This window comes from Bombus flavifrons, chromosome 16 (genome assembly GCF_040668555.2).
Source record: "Bombus flavifrons isolate JBK064 chromosome 16, iyBomFlav1_principal, whole genome shotgun sequence".
NCBI classification, from domain to species: Eukaryota; Metazoa; Arthropoda; class Insecta; order Hymenoptera; family Apidae; genus Bombus; species Bombus flavifrons.
In genome coordinates, this window is record NC_138457.1 from 3,529,509 (window position 1) to 3,546,263 (window position 16,755).

At 35.7% G+C, this 16,755-nt stretch overlaps 2 protein-coding genes across 2 annotated transcripts in view; one reads left to right on the top strand and one right to left on the bottom strand.

The window, feature by feature from the left end:
• The window catches only part of LOC138187960 (midasin), a 133,727-nt gene that overhangs the window by 37,437 nt on the left and 79,535 nt on the right, over positions 1 to 16,755 (bottom strand). The window lies entirely within an intron of this gene.
• Positions 5,992 to 16,755, top strand: part of LOC138187964 (histamine H2 receptor) — a 74,150-nt gene continuing 63,386 nt past the window's right edge. Inside the window, exon 1 of the mRNA XM_069129273.1 lies at positions 5,992 to 6,471. The gene's annotated coding sequence lies outside the window, so the exon portion shown is untranslated. The remainder of the gene's footprint in view (positions 6,472 to 16,755) is intronic.

Consider the following 16,755-nt stretch of genomic DNA (forward strand, 5'->3'; position numbering starts at 1 on the left):
GCACGTACAGTATTTCGTATTTTTATTTCGATCTGCTGAATGAATGTACGCGGTGTACCAAAAATTATTGGCTCATTGCACGCGATGTATTCGCGTGTAAATGAACGAGATAATAAACAGCGAAGGGAAATCGTGCTCGTATATTACTCTTTTCCTTCTACGCTCTTTTCGCTTCATTCCATCTTCTTCATCCATTACAACAGCTAATTTGTATCGGTCCATTATTTTATTCCATTCACTTTGTTCACCCTGAAATTATCTCTGAAATTCCGCATTATTCTGTATCTCTATCGAGATTTACGTTTATTTTCAAATAACATTATTTATCTTATTTACGTTGAAATTACGCTGTTTATTATCGTATTTGTATCGATAAATTGAATATACAAGGTGGACGATATAAAACTGACTGATTCTAATTGTCACCAGCTAATTATAACTTTTAAACAAAACGAAACACAGTGTTTTAAATACAAGTCACTAATTAATATTGGGAAATTACGTATGCAACATAACATCAGATAGATGTTCGCCTTCAGACGTTGCACAAAGTGCAGCCCTTTCAATCACATTTGTCGCTGCGTTTCACAAGTCATGTTGGCTATTGTTTCTCCAATAGCAACTTTCTTCAACTGCTCCATAGTGTTCCCTTTATCGACATACGCTTCGCGTTTAAGGAAACCCCGTAAAAAGAAGCGCAGTTCAATCAGGCGATCAAGATGGCCAACGTCATGTCGATCACCGTCATCGACGGATTGCTTTGACGTAATGTTCGACGCAATGGTTGCATAAAAGCGGAACAAAAAATAACGTAACGTAGAGTAGCGGAACTTTGAAATCAGTCAATTACATATCGTCCGCCCTGTACATTATATTCGAGCATAAACCCAAAGATAAATAAGACTGGCAGGAAGGGAAGAATGGAAAAGCAGTAGAATCAGCAAAGTATCACGATATACAGGGTGGTTGGTAACTGGTGGTACAAGCGGAAAGGGGGTGATTCTACGCGAAAAAAGAAGTCGAAAATATAGAATAAAAATTTTCTTTTTTAATTTTTTTTTTTAATTTTTCCATCGAGACAACGATCTACAGTGAGATCCGTTATAACGAGACGTGATAAAGTGCACGCGTACCGAGCGAGAATTCAAAGTCGATTTTTTCGAAAACAAAGCTTCAAACGAAAAATTTTTATTCTATATTTTCGACTTCTTTTTTCGCGTAGAATCACCCCCTTTCCGCTTGTACCACCAGTTACCAACCACCCTGTATAAATGAAGAAGAACTATGCCAAGTATGCGACAGGAAAAAGTCAGAATCGATCGAACACATCCCAAAAGGCTGTGCAACGTATAGTGAACCGACATATAGAAACCGACATAAAGCCATCAGGCAAATTATGACAGCGAACACTGAAGACCATGTGAAACGATTGCGCTATTTCGCGCAGGCTGCGCTGACAATTAGTGCAATTTGCTTAGAACGCTGAGACTCCGTTCGGGTTCGATGTTGGTATAATACATTTCAATAATAATTTAACTAACAATCTTACTTTTTGTAGCTCCTCGTCCAGCCTTAAATTTCGTCCCTTAACCGGAAATGCTTCAAAATACTCCGAACTAGACCAAAGTTTCTAGACAACTGCACATTGCGATAAGAGTGGTATCAATATATTTTCCTATCGATTGGCCAAAAACCAAAGGTAGCCGCCAGCGTTGCGGGTTAAAAGTACGGAAGGAACGTTCTATTGAAAATCTGCGAATGGTACCGAGCCTAAGGTTCCTGCTTCTCCACGTAAATTGTTCTTGAAATTTACAGCATTTTAACAGAAATGAGAAACAATTGGAATAATTTTTTAATAATAAATCTATCACTTGATAGTGAATGGCTCGTCGACTGTCAGGCAGATTACATTGTGAAAATTGAAGAAATGAATTCTCCTCATCGTCGTTAAAATAATACAAGCCAACTTCCAGTAGCTAGCTACAAGTTTCAGAAGCTATCGTTTGATTTAAAAATGTTGTCATTCTGAAGCTCTTCGCGCGTGGTAAGTATCTTTGCAAATTGTTGAAGATACGATAAATGTATCGACGTTTTGATTGAATCGCACCAAGTGTCTCTCATTCTTCGTTTATGACCACAGACGATTTATATTTAACACGACGTACGTGGCAATAATTTGTTTTTGTTGCGAGGATCTATTGAATGTTAAATTTTGATTTTAAAAGTATTAATAATATAAAATAAATTTTATGATGATTTATTAATTAGTTCAATTTATATATTTATATAAAATGATTTAATATTAAATATTAATAATAATTTAATAATAAGATTCACTAAATTAATGAAAGTTAAATTTAGGAAATAATTTTAATAAAGATAAATTTATTGCCAGCAATAGCGGTTAAACTTCATTTGTAAATTAATTTTCTTAATTGATATTTATTTATTGTATATAAAATTAATTAAATTCCTAACGTAAGAGCAGTGCCAAGTTTTGTGTTCCGATGTACGAGCATAGCTCCATGGCGAATGACACGCACAGATACGCGAAATCTACGACTGACATTTGAAATAGATGGTCCGCGCGAAATTACCGTTTTACCATATAAATACGTGCCATAGTTCCATCGGTTTCTTTATTCGCCTAATATCTTTTGCTAATAATCTATGCACGAATTCCCAACCATTAATATCGTTTTCCTTTAGTTATTAGTATCAAGTAGGTCAACGATAAATTGTTTGAGCAAATGCTACGATATTCCCCCCGTTTTACCATTTCTTCCGTAACACTCGCTATAAAGTCTCTTTCCTCAATTATTAATTTACGGCTATTAGGTAAATTTTGTCCATCGAATAAATTGTTATTATTGCGCGCAGAAGGCAACAATTGTGATGTAATTATTTTAACTACACTCTATGTATATTTAATGTAAAATTGGCAAATATCATTTACAGTGTATGGTATTAGTCGAGTTTCGTATTATTCGAGGCTTAACCTGTTATGATAGGATTTAGCACGCGGCTTATGCTTATGGCGTAGGATTATGAGAACATCAGCGCACTACCATTAAATGCGTTAATTTTCGCGCCAAAATGATTCCATCAACTAATTTAACGACTATTATATTTTAATATCATAGTTAAAAAAATGAAGTTATTCCTAGGTCGTGTGATCTTTCAGTTTTCTACAAACTTAACGAAAATCGAAAATTGTAACGTTCAATGGATACAGAAAAATATTAAACAAGTTTAACCATGAATTATTGCAAATCTCTCATAATTTCGTAACTAAAGTTAACGTAATGGCGAATAATTGTTACTCCAAAGCTGCCCTAATTTTGTCATAGGCTATATCCATAAATCGAAACTACATACACAGAAAACAAGCAGATAATATCCATGTTATCCAGGACATAGAATAGATGTTGTGACGTCGTTTCTACGCAAGTTCGCGTACAGTCAAGCAGGATACAATGTTCACGAGAAACTGCATTCTAAGGCTCTTGCTTGTATACACAGTTTCAGCTGCTGGCCTGCCTGTTCTAGATAATGTAGATACTGTGGCCAGATTCTACTATTGGTTTGCTATAACATAAACCAACGAGTAGCCTCGTATATTGCATCCGGAAAAATCGTCCTTTAACCTGTTAGCTGGACCATTTCTTCCTCGTAAACTACTCCTGACACGCGATTTACCGTTCGAGAATTAGAATTTAGAGTGTCGAACGACGTACTGTGACCACAGTCACGATAATTGTGTTACCGTAGAATCACGAACATTCGTTTCATTATTATTAATTTATTGTTATTCCAACAGGAGATCTTTAGATATCTGGTACCATGGCGGAGGAAGGGTTTGTTAATCGTCAACACGTGGCAAACCTAACCTACATTACGCGGTTTTATTTTAACTTGTTCGCGAATACTCGGAATCGGTAAGATGCGCGAAATAGCCCTTTTCTTGCAACGTTAAACGGATATTTAAGGTGTACGAGTGAAGTGGGCCACCCGGTATATGGGAAGTGTGCAATTATTTTAACTTATTCGCGAATACTCGGAATCGGTAGGATGCGCGAAATAGCTCTGTTCTTCCAACGTTAAACGGATATTTAAGGTGTACGAGTGAAGTGGACCACCCGGTATATGGGAAGTGTGCAATTATATTAACTTATTCGCGAATACTCAGAATCGGTAGGATGTGTGAAATAGCCCTGTTCTTCCAATGTTAAACGGATATTTAAGGTGTACGAGTAAAGTGGGCCACCCGGTATATGGGAGGCGTGCAATTTTAATCAATGCACTCAAATATCCCCGAAACTAAGCGAGATCCGCTTCGTTTTTCTTCTCGCCGTGTTTTACTGTTTCAAGCGAAATCGATACCAATGTCATGTGCATTTAGTCGATGAAAGGATATACCAGACATCTCAATTTAGAAAAACATGCGAACAAAATTTTCAATATGGAACAGCTCCATAGTGTATAGATCTTTTAATTAGAGGAATTAGTTAGTTGCATATAGAAAGGCCGATGTCGGTGCGTTCTTCGACTGCCGATGAAGCTAACTGTTGGCGAAACGTGAGAAAATCTCTTTCTATTGGATGCGGTCTGGAAGCCTGAAAAGCCTGGTATTAGACGCAGCGTGCAGCGTCCTGAGTTGCGAAAGTTCGCTAATAATGTTAGTGGAATTACAGCGAAACAGGAGGACCGAGATCGCGACTTGGCCCGAGAACTTGATTAATTCTTCATTTTTGCTCGATGAATCGGCGTCGTCGTGAACGTTAACCCCAGAGCCTACAGTCTAATAATAAGACGTTCCAGATGCCTGATCCGCTGAAAAATATCTCTCGTGCGCTGGTATCCTACGTGCCGTTAATTTTTCACGTCGACCGAGTCAAGACGAATATTTCGAGCCGCGAGCCCCCATTCTAATTCACTTGGTGCCGTTTCCACCTCTTTCGGGACAATCAGAGATCCGAGCAAAAAGTGTGATCCCCTCGTGTCAGCGGCGGAAGTAACGCCGCTGGCATGTGGAACTGCGCGCGATAGATCAAGTCGATCGGTCTGATAGCTTCCGCTTGGCCTTCTTCAAAATCCACGTACAGAAATTCTCCCATCCAACTGAATTATACAAAGCACATGCAAATTTTCTCTGATAATTGCTCCAACTCTTGCACATGTATTACGTCCTGGCCTGCAACTTTGTCCGTTCTACGCATCGGAAATTTACTCAACGCCTAAAGAAGCTACAAATCGACGTACAGAAATGTTCTTGCCACGTGAAACAATGTCTGTGTATGAAGCGTTTCTATATAAAATTGTAGAACGTCTTATATAACGCGCGTACTACGTACGTACATAGAAATTTTCTCTGCTAACTGTTCAAATATTTCCACGAGCCACTGCAAACCAAGTCGACGAGCAACGGCGAAAGCACGCAGCCCGAAAATCGCTCTCGTCGCTCACCTTCACCCTCGTACGTATTCACGCCGTGGTATCCTTAACAAAAGCGGATCGGCTATAACCGAAGGCGTCAGAATTTCTGGCGCAGGACGACGTCGGGTTCGAGGCCCCGAGTGCCACTCGACGAACCATCGGTATCTCTCTGCCAACCCCACTTTCCCACCCCTAAAACGCGCTCGCGAAACAACACCGAGAACACGCTCGAAATACGCGCGCGCGTCGATTCCACCGAGCGGACGCTTCCGTCGTCCCAACATCCCTCTCTCTCTCTCTCTCTCTCTCTCTCTCGGCCTGTGCACCCTCAGTATCAGGGGCTCCATCCACTCGGAACTCAGTGCTCTCTCGCATCCCGAGCCGAGAGTACCGCAGGAGGCCAGAATCGCGACCTCTCGCTCTCTCTGTATCCTCGTTCGTGTCTATTTTCTTTCTCCTTACCCTCTTACACACCCTCGCATTTACATACTCACCCTCCCACACGTTCGTATCTCTCGCGTTATCGTATAATCAATTATACATGTAAATATATATATATATGAGCCGTTTAGCTACGAAATCGGTTAACTCCGCGAGGAAGCAAATGGAATTATATGAGATGAGCATCGTTCACGCACCAGTGATTTGCCATTAAAATGTAAAAAGTTTGAGAAAGAGGAGTTAACCACTTTGACCTGCGGACGGCTCGTATAAATATATATATATATATATATATACACACACACATATGTACACGTTGTACAGATGACACACGGAGACAAAAGTTTCATTGACCAGTGAGAAACGTGGTGGCGGTGGTGAAGACCGGTAGTGGTGGCAAGAAAAGTGGTAGTGGTTGTGAAAGTGGTGGTGGTTGGTAGGGGGTGGTGATACTTGTCGTAGTAAATATGGTGAATTTTCACGGAGACACACCCCCGGAGAAGACGTGACACTAGGGGGATGAGAGGACCGGTGATCAGGCTCGCGGTTGGATTTAAGTCCCGCAGCAAGCGACTGGTTCTTAGACTGGACCGGGTGAGGATCCCTAAGAGAACGAGTTTCGTCGCTTCTTCTCTTTCCAGCAAGACGCCAGATTGCGTGGTTATCTGGGTTAATGCTTTATTAGCGTTTTTTTTCTTTTTCGTTCAGGTTGCGTAGCGCCTTGTTAATTGGGACGATCAAACGCCCATCCACCCATTTTGCAGCTGGTGCTCGCTTTTAGGCGCCGCGTGTTTCTATGGGATTCCGTGCACGCGTTCATGGTTCACACGTTCACTCGCGTTTTCCTACGTTTTTTACCATGATTCATAGAATATACTTTTTCAACAGCGCCGATGACCAGGTAGAATCGCCCTGAAACGATACATTTGACAAAAACTGAACCTTCTATGGCGAAATGGGACTCGATCATCCATCGCGGTTCCCAGTATTTTCGCCGAAAATCCGTACAATTTTCAAGACGATCAATGTTATCAGTCGTTTTGGGCTGATTCAACATTCATCGCCAGTTTCTTTTGTTTACCCTTTGATTTGGGTGGCGTTTTATGCGACTCCACGCACGCGCCAACATCTAAGGGAGTTGTTGACGGCTAATTTCATTTATCGTTAATTTTGCGTATTTCGTTTGAGGCTCAATTTGGATGCTCTTGGTATTTCTCAACGTGTTTCGATGATCATTCCAGGAGAACCGTTTACCATATTTTGAGAAACGTAGAGTGACGGGATGATAGATGTTGGGCTATTTAAATGTACAGTATGGAATATTGAAATACGAGGATGTGGAAATTTAACACATGTCTCTGATATATCGTGGCTTATATCGTAGATCTGCTAGAACGACGCCACTTTCAAGGGTAGTCAGTTTTATACGACTTTTACGAACAATGGTCATAAATGGTACAATCGAATTATTTTACAAAAATGTTTGATATGCAAATTCTTTCCATTTTACTTATATCTCTCGACAATACGTATCTGAGTCTTTTTTCTTTTTGTTTGATTCACAGACTGTGTAAGATGCCTAAGGCCACAAATTACTGTTGTTTGTAAAGCTGAGCGTAATACGAGATTTTGTATGGTCGAGAGAACGTTGAAAAATGTCGGTTCGTTAGGTGTTTCGTATTAATCGTAAATCCTTTCTCTTCGACTGTGATAATAAAATACCCGGTTGATTACAGCCTCTTAGAAACTGTAACCGGATTTTGGAAAATCAAGCTTCGCTGCTGTTTCGAACGCCGACTGCAGCAACGGCGTTTCTACTTTAATAGAATTTTCTATGAAAGAATTTCCACTGAAAAGAAGGATGACAGACGATCAGCGTTTTTCACTCTGCCACGAGAAACGTAATCGAATTTTTCCCTTTTCCGTGAATATAAATCATGGTTGATTGGTGTTCCATGTTGTAAGAGATTTCTTTTTTTAAGTTAATTCTTTGCAATAACGTTGATCGTTATGATTTATAGAATTAGCGACTTAGTCAAAGTCATTGGTCGAGTTTTATAATTTAAAACAAAAATATTGCTTTGTTTTGGAAGAACGTAAACCTTAGAAGAAAAATTTGAAAGGAATCTTCGACAATTTCACGATATGAAATATCGAAGAATTCGTAACGTTGTTATAATTGGAATTTTGTAATTTTTACAAGTAGAAAACATCGCAACGAATGTAATTACTCGTTGTTATATAATGTAATTATTAATTTCTAATTTTTCCTTTTTCCTACTTTTCCTTTTCACAGTAAAAATAATAGTTTTAGTCAGCTTTCTTGCTACCTAGCTTTCTGTATGTAAAAGCAAATTTCTCTTGTCATTCTGGTTATCTGGCTGTGATACTGTTCCTCATTTAGATAGCAGAGAAGCAAAGTCCAACGGTATATATTTCTACGTAAAATGAAACGCTGTCTCTTTCATCTTGATCACGATTCTTTCTTCGACTGTCGAATGCTTGACACGGTTTTCGATATTAAACCTACTGAATATTGGAAAATTCTCTCGTATCGACCATACAAAATTTCCTTAAACGATCGATCAAACATTGTTCTAACTAAAACGTGTTACGCTTCCTTCGCAAGATTAAAAGAATTTCATTTTTTCGCCTACGAAGAACGAAGAAAAGGAAGGAGATTGAATTGCCTTTGGTAAAAACTAAAAGCTCCTATTTAAGGGGCAAATACCAAGGAAAGAGTCTTACGTTTCATAAATTGAAAAGAAGAATGGAATAAGTCGATTTACCCAGTCTTACGTCTGCAGTAAGAAAAAAGAATTTATGTATTTAGAATGAAGATAGTATACGACATTGTTTCGAATTCCTGTGCAAGCTTTTGTTACGACGGGCCATCGTGGGTTGTTGACTTTGCGAAATGAATTCCCACCAAATACATATTAATCCATATTAATTAGAGATTGGAATATATAGTTATGTACATTGCAGGCAGTGGCAAACTGCGGCTCTTCTTCTTGTTAAATTAAATTTACCATCAGCCAAATATAATTAATAAAACTCTTAAAGAAGAAAAACTGATATTTCGTTTGAAGATTGTTTTACATTCGTTGAGACGAACATAAATACGAACATTATCGAGGTTACTAATAGTTCGAAACGAAAGCACGAACACACGAAAGTAGAGTTTAGGGCTCACTATTATCGCTAATTCATTTATACTGTTCGTTGTATTAATTTGTAATCGATGTTGAAACAACTGTCTGCTTTATTTGATACTATGGTACAAAAAAAAAAAAAAAAAAAAAAGAAAAGCGTAAATCCGATTACGAGCCATGGGAATGGAAATGGAGGATTTGAGAAACGCCTGGATTCGCAAATGGGCCTCGTTATCCTTTTTCTTATTTCCCTTTCAAAGTATTCAACGCCATACAGAGTTGGGCCAAGGTTCGATTGGATTTTGACTTGGGAAAGTGTGTCATCGCAGGTTGAAACGCAGCTTCAGACCTTTGAAACAATTTTCCAGGCCCGCCACAAATTCGATTGCAAGAGCACTCTGCGCTAATTAGCCTTCAAATCGAACTTAAGAGAGCGAGCACGCGTTTGTCATAATTAACCCTTAACTAATAATCGTGGCGGCATTAAGCCATTAGGTCGTTGCCACTCGATATCTCCGAGCTTCAGCCATTGTGTGTTGTTTCAAGGAAGCCGATGGAATTTGATGGGCCGAGCCCATCTTTCTAGTCTATCTTCTTCTGAAACTGTTCTACGTATATTGAATAATTGAAGAATTTATTTTCAGAAATTTCCTACCATTATAGAATTATAGAATTACTGTAAAATATCCATTTACATTGGTATACGTAGAACAATTAATTTCTTGTTGCATAGAAATCGATAGTATCTGTTGGACGAGGGAATTTCTTGATCGATGGACGATGATATTTTATTATTTTTTAGTAACTAGAAAGCCAAAATAAGTTTAAAAAGGGCTAATCGAGACGTAATGGAATGTACAAAAATATCGATCGTATTATTCGAAGTGTGTGCAAGAGAATTTGAAATAGGCTGGCGCGTTTGAAATGCACTTTAAAATTGGAATTAAAATAAAACGGTGAAACTTCCGCAATTTATTTGAAAGTTTTAAGTGCCCAGCCAACCCTATACCCTTTTACGCAAGTTTTCATTTTAAGTGAATTAATTCAGCAAGCCGAAAGCTTTGCATTATTTCTAGTAAAACAGAGTACGTAAAAGCGCTAACGTTCGAGTACATATTTCGCGAAATACATTTCCATGAAAAGCAAAAGGCTATCGAAACGCGAAATTTTCCAACTTTCCGATAATCAAGTGACTCTTTAGATTTTGCTTCTAACCTAACCTAACCTAACATAACATAGCCTCATCTAACCTAACCTAACCTAACCTAACCTAACCTAACCTAACCTAACCTAATGACAAAATTCGCAATCACTTAGTTGCCAACCCAATACATCATCTTCCATAAGTATTGGGACTAAGTATCAAAAAATTTAAGTCTAGTTTAAATCTAAACAATCGTTAAAAAATTATTCTGAGAATCTTAAGAATTATCATTTCGTCCGAGTTATTATAACAATAATCGTCAACTTTTGTTTCGATAGTAAAATTAATTTCTTTTCTATCTATTTCGATTAATTTTGGCATTTATTTTATCACTTCATTTGTCGTTATTCGGTTCCATGCACGCTATGAACAATTTTACGATACAGACTCAGATTTTTAGTGATTTCTTGCAATTTTCTTATCAAATTCATTTTACACTTTTGGTAATTAAACAATTTTCGGGAACAATATATAATTACTGTAATTTATTGCGTTATTGAAATTCCTGTAAATGTGTTGCACTTTTTCTATGTACAGATATGTTGCATTATAACTTTATATAAACACAAGACTCTAATCGATTAACTATTTGCTTTTGATCATTTGGGCTAATTGTTGCGTTCTACGTTTCTTACGTTGGTGCATATTAAATGTCGTTAAAATTAAATTCTCCAAATCATTCAATTTTTCAAACTGTTTCAAGGACTACTTTGTTTCGTTATTCTAAAGACTGGATTTTAAAATTCGAGAGTCTTAAAACGGAGCTGTTACGATCCCTACGTTTATAAATCTCTTGAAGACAATTTACGCGTGAAGAAACTGCTCGAGTGGATTAGGTCTTTAATCTTCCCCAAATGCTAATTTTACGTTTCCAGAAAGCTTCGTCGCGCTTCTTCCAGGTTGAAGTTCGCGTAAGGAGACCGCACGAATATTCCGACTGTACGTGAACGTGGCGGTAACCAAGTTTCACGTTACTGTCAAAAATCTTCTGAACATCGAATGTACCGATTCGTAGTAAATTTCCTCGTATTTAAAAAGCAACTTAAAAAGCAAACATAAAAAAAGAAAAGACGATAGTTCACATGTAGCAATCTAATGTACGAAACCTGAGAAATGGCTTAATAGCGGCTATAATAAAATAAACTTATGAGAGGAAGTGTACATGGAAGATATAAATGGAAAATCATTTCCCATCTGGTCCATAGATTGCCAACCAGACGAGCTGAGTATGACGAGCTCGTTAAATAAAAACTAGTTAAATAAGAAAAAGTTTATCTCGCCGGTTGATTAAGTTCTTTCTGCCGAAAAAGTTTCTCACTTAGGTGTGTTCATCACTGGGAAAACGAAGGCGAACTCAGCGAAATTGGAGGAACGATAGGATTCTTTACACCCTGTGGGTCTAATAAGCGAGGAACGCCATCAGATGGAGCTGGAGGGCGCACTCGAGTGGCAAGAATGTGATCTTGTCTCCTATGGCGTAGAATATCGCGTGGAATTGCTCTTTTCCATGCATAATTAAGCCGTCGCTGTTAGCGATTTTCCACAGTTTCCACGTGTATTTTGACTTTAACATCGGTCGGTAAACAGTGCACGTTCATCTAAAATTTGTATTTTTACAGAGCAGAATAATTAATTTTAATAATTAAATTAGACGAGCAGATGCAACTTGAGCAAAGAATTATTTCACTGTGGAAACGTCGTAAGCAGGCTGCGGATAATGTTCATGCAAATTCGCGATTGAAAAAATAGAATCTCTGGGACCTGTTACGACGAACAATATTTTTTAATTTCAACGTAATTTATTTATGACACATTGAAGTATATTTCAGTAAATATCGGAAGATTTATGTATCGTTCTATTACTAGAAAATTCCATTATCTGGACATTTATTGTTTTTCTAAAATTTTAATAATATTCTGTAACACGGAGTTAGACGAGCAACCTTTGCACCTAACATTCTCAAGAACGTCCACGAGGAAAAATAATTCTCCGTTAAAAAGTAATCTGATATTTCACCGACGACTAACAGGCTCGACGATTAACGAAAACTAAAAAAAAGGGGAACAACAGGAAGGTTTAACGGTTTATAGACGACGTTAGATAACGCGGACAGGAACGAAACGCAGTTAGCCATGGAAATAACCGAGCCATTCGAAATTCAGAGCGAAGACGCGGCGAAATTTATGGGACGAGAATTACAACCTTGTTAGATTTAACGTTGCCGCTTTTACTGTCGCTGTTTTGCCAAACATTTCCACTTGCACCAACGTTCCAGCACATTAGAACGCTTTAATCGATTTGCAGTAACGCTGTTTCAATTTTAACGAATCGTACAAATTAGTTTAACGAATTAATGAATAAAGTAGAGGCTGTAATTGCTATCTTTGAACCGAATCATTTGCTTACATTATATTTCAATTATTTAGTTCTCATAATTATAATATTTTTAATACAGTTCATCTTTCTTTCTAAAGTTTTCTCACATTATCTGCTTGATATTAGAAATATTCTACAAAGTTTACATTATATTTCAACTATTTAGTTCTCATAATTATAATATTTTTAATACAGTTCATCTTTCTTTCTAAAGTCTCCTCACATTATCTGCTTGACATTAGAAATATTCTACAAAGTTTACATTATATTTCAACTATTTAATTTTCATAATTATAATATTTTTATACAGTTCATCTTTCTATCTAAGGTTTCCTCACGTTATCTGCTTGATATTAGAAATATTCTACAAAATTTACATTATATTTCAACTATTTAATTTTCATAATTATAATATTTTTATACAGTTCATCTTTCTATCTAAAGTTTCCTCACGTTATCTGCTTGATATTAGAAATATTCTACAAAATTTACATTATATTTCAACTATTTAGTTTTCATAATTATAATATTTTTAATACAGTTTATCTTTCTATCTAAAGTTTCCTCACGTTATCTGCTTGATATTAGAAATATTCTACAAAATTTACATTATATTTCAACTATTTAGTTTTCATAATTATAATATTTTTAATACAGTACATCTTTTTTTCTAAAGTCTCCTCACGTTATCTGCTTGATATTAGAAATATTCTACAAAATTTACATTATATTTCAACTATTTAGTTTTCATAATTATAATATTTTTAATACAGTTCAGGATAGACGCAACATCTTTCTTTCTAAAGTTTCTTCACATCTGCTTGATATTATTGTTGAGATATGTATAATTTTCTGTGCTGGACTGGGTTAAATGCGTAGTAGAGATACTTGTATGTGAATATCAGTGTATGGAAGTATGTGTGTGCGCAGCGTTTCGAAAACAAAGGAATGTAAACTGTACAGTCGGTTAACAGTCGGGTATAGAAGAAAGGGCTGAGACGCGTGCAAGTGTGTATCGATGAATATATAAGAAATCGTCCATGAAATAAATATATTACTATTTTAATATTAATCCTCAGTATAAATTTAGTGTTCCTATAACATTATTTCGGCTTCAAAGGATCCACAATTCTCAACAATTATTCTACAAAATTTCTTCAAATTTCCTCAAATGTTCTTCAATCTTTCTTCATTCACAAATTCTACAAATTCTGTCAAACGCGTCTCTTTTCATAGAGAAAAGATGTTTCCGTCGGTGTATTACGTTGCGTATTCTATTGTATCATATTACAATCTAAATTGATCGATTGAATATAACTTTCGTACGAGACGAATATTATCAAAGATAACATTTCAACTGAACGATAAAACTTAATCTAACAATGTCGTTGACACTGCAGATCCTCGTCGACCAAGCAAATAACGATTCTACCAATCTGTCTGTCTCTTTATTCACCGCGTTCCTGTTCATCGTGGTTGCAATGATTTTTCCGGTTTTCGTTTCAAGCCGGATCATGACGCCGAGAAAAAAAAGACAGAGAGAAAAATTCGTGAAAGGGGAAAAACGAAGCACACGAAAAACGAGATCGCGGTTTATTGCGGCAGCCTTCACATTGCGGCACGTTAATACGTCGTGGAAATAACAACTTGGCAAGGTGAACGACAGAAGCAAACTAACGTTCCTCTCGTTAATACGACACGCAGCCATTAAATTCATGGAAAAGCGTTTCGCGTAATTTATGCCAGGCCCGTTTGTTTATTTTCCGATAATTTGATGGGAAACCGCCGTGTTCGGTGAAATTTAGTTTCCAGTTTCATGTAGTTTGTCATTATTATACTTTCACGGCTGTCTCTTTTTTTTCTTTCTTTTTTTCGAATTATTCATTGGGAAGTATTGTGTATCTGTTCTGTGATTTTTCAACTGATCTTCTCTTTACGATTTTTGTGACAATTGGAAAATTTAATTCGCGACATTAATTGAGTGGATGACACTCGTGACAATGTTGTGTTGTTACAACTGGTGTACTTTTGCTTCTAACGTGTTTTATTTTTTGAGAGCCATGTAAATTTACCTTCTGATCTTTTAATTCATATTTGCGAAGGAAAATTTTGTGGTCATTTCTCTCCGTTTTACTGTTTTCATTGATCTATCGCGTTCATAAATTTCCTTGCATTTTTCAACAAAGTTGCTCCACTGAAACGTCTGGACAAGCAGTCTGGTGTCGTCATTTCGCTGGATATATGTTTTACTTGTACTTTTTTACAACTTCTCGAATATTCGACGTCTCAGATTTCGTCTTGAAATTCCCGCCATTCGTTCTGTCTAACGCCATTCAAATTACCACATGTTAAATCTTTTTGCAAGTACCTTTAATGTTACTATTGTGCAATTGTTCTCACAGCCATGAATAAAGTACAATTAAGCAGTTGTATATCTATCAAGAGATATTATATATAAAATTCTTCTATTTTATATAATATACTATACAATAGATATTATATTGTATAGTATAATATATACTATATTGTGCAGTATATATTATATTCTATGGTATATATACTATACTGCACGGTATATATTACATTGTATAGTATATATACTATACTTTGCAGTGTATATTATTTTGTATGGTATATATACTATATCTACTACTACATATACCATGTATACTATACGATATAATATATATTGTATATTATATTATATTGTATGTTATTAAATTATATGTATATAGTACATACTATATTGTATAATATATTATATAGTAATACCTCTAACGTTGACGATAGCTGATAGATGATATTGCAATACATACTATATTGTATAGTATACATACTATTATATATAGTATGTGTACTATACGATATAATATATATTGTATATTACATATATTATACTATGCAATATAATATAATATATATTATATTGTATTGTGTAATATATTATAAAGTAATATCTCTAACGTTGACGACAGTTGATAGATGACATTGCAATAAATATCATATTGTATAGTACATATGCTATACGTACTACTATATATATTATGCATACTACGCGATATAATATATATTGTATTATATTGTATATTGTTATATTATATGTATATAATATATATTATATTGTGCAGTATATTATATAGTAATATCTCTAAGTTGACGATAGCTAATAGATGACATTGCAATAAATATCATATTGTATAGTACATATGCTATACGTACTACTATATATATTATGCATACTACGCGATATAATATATATTGTATTATATTGTATATTGTTATATTATATGTATATAACATATATTATATTGTACAGTATATTATATAGTAATATCTCTAACGTTGACGATAGCTAATAGATGACATTGCAATAAATATGATATTGTATAGTATATATACTATACATACTATTATATATACTATGTATACTATACGGTATTGTATACTACATATATTATACTATACAATATAATATATATTATATTATATTGTGTATTGTAATATATTATATAGTAATATCTAACGTTGGCGATAATTGAAGAGTAACGGTGTGTGAGATAACGACGTGTCGCCCACGTGGTGAAAAAATAAAAATATGAAATGAATAATTTAAAAAAGAAAAAAACATAAGATATATGATGTTAAGCACAAAGTAAGCGGTAATTTATTTATTGTCTTCCTCCACAGTATCAACCATGTACGTTTCCTCTAGCTCGAATATTTTTGACGGGAAGCAGTCATAAACGGAGGATTTAATTTGCGGTTTGGATTGATGGCGACGGAATTATTAAAACTGCGGCGTTTTTTTCTCTCATTTCATTTTTTCCCATTTTTTTTTTTTTTTAGATCCAATACCAGCCCATTAGCCTGTCGTTTTAATTGGTTTTTCGTTTACCCGTTTAATTGGTTTTTCGTTTACCCATTTAATTTGTTCATAATGTCCAGTAATAAAATTTTTGGACGAAGTAACTACTGTACATGATAAATTTAATTTGCGGCTTAGTCGCTAATAACGGCGTTATTCGAACCGTTGCTTCTTCTCTCCTTTTATAAATTTACTCTGTTCATTTCCCTGTTCCCTTTACGTCATCTAAAATTGTATTAATCCACTTGCGCCGTGTTTCGTACAATTTGTCGAATTT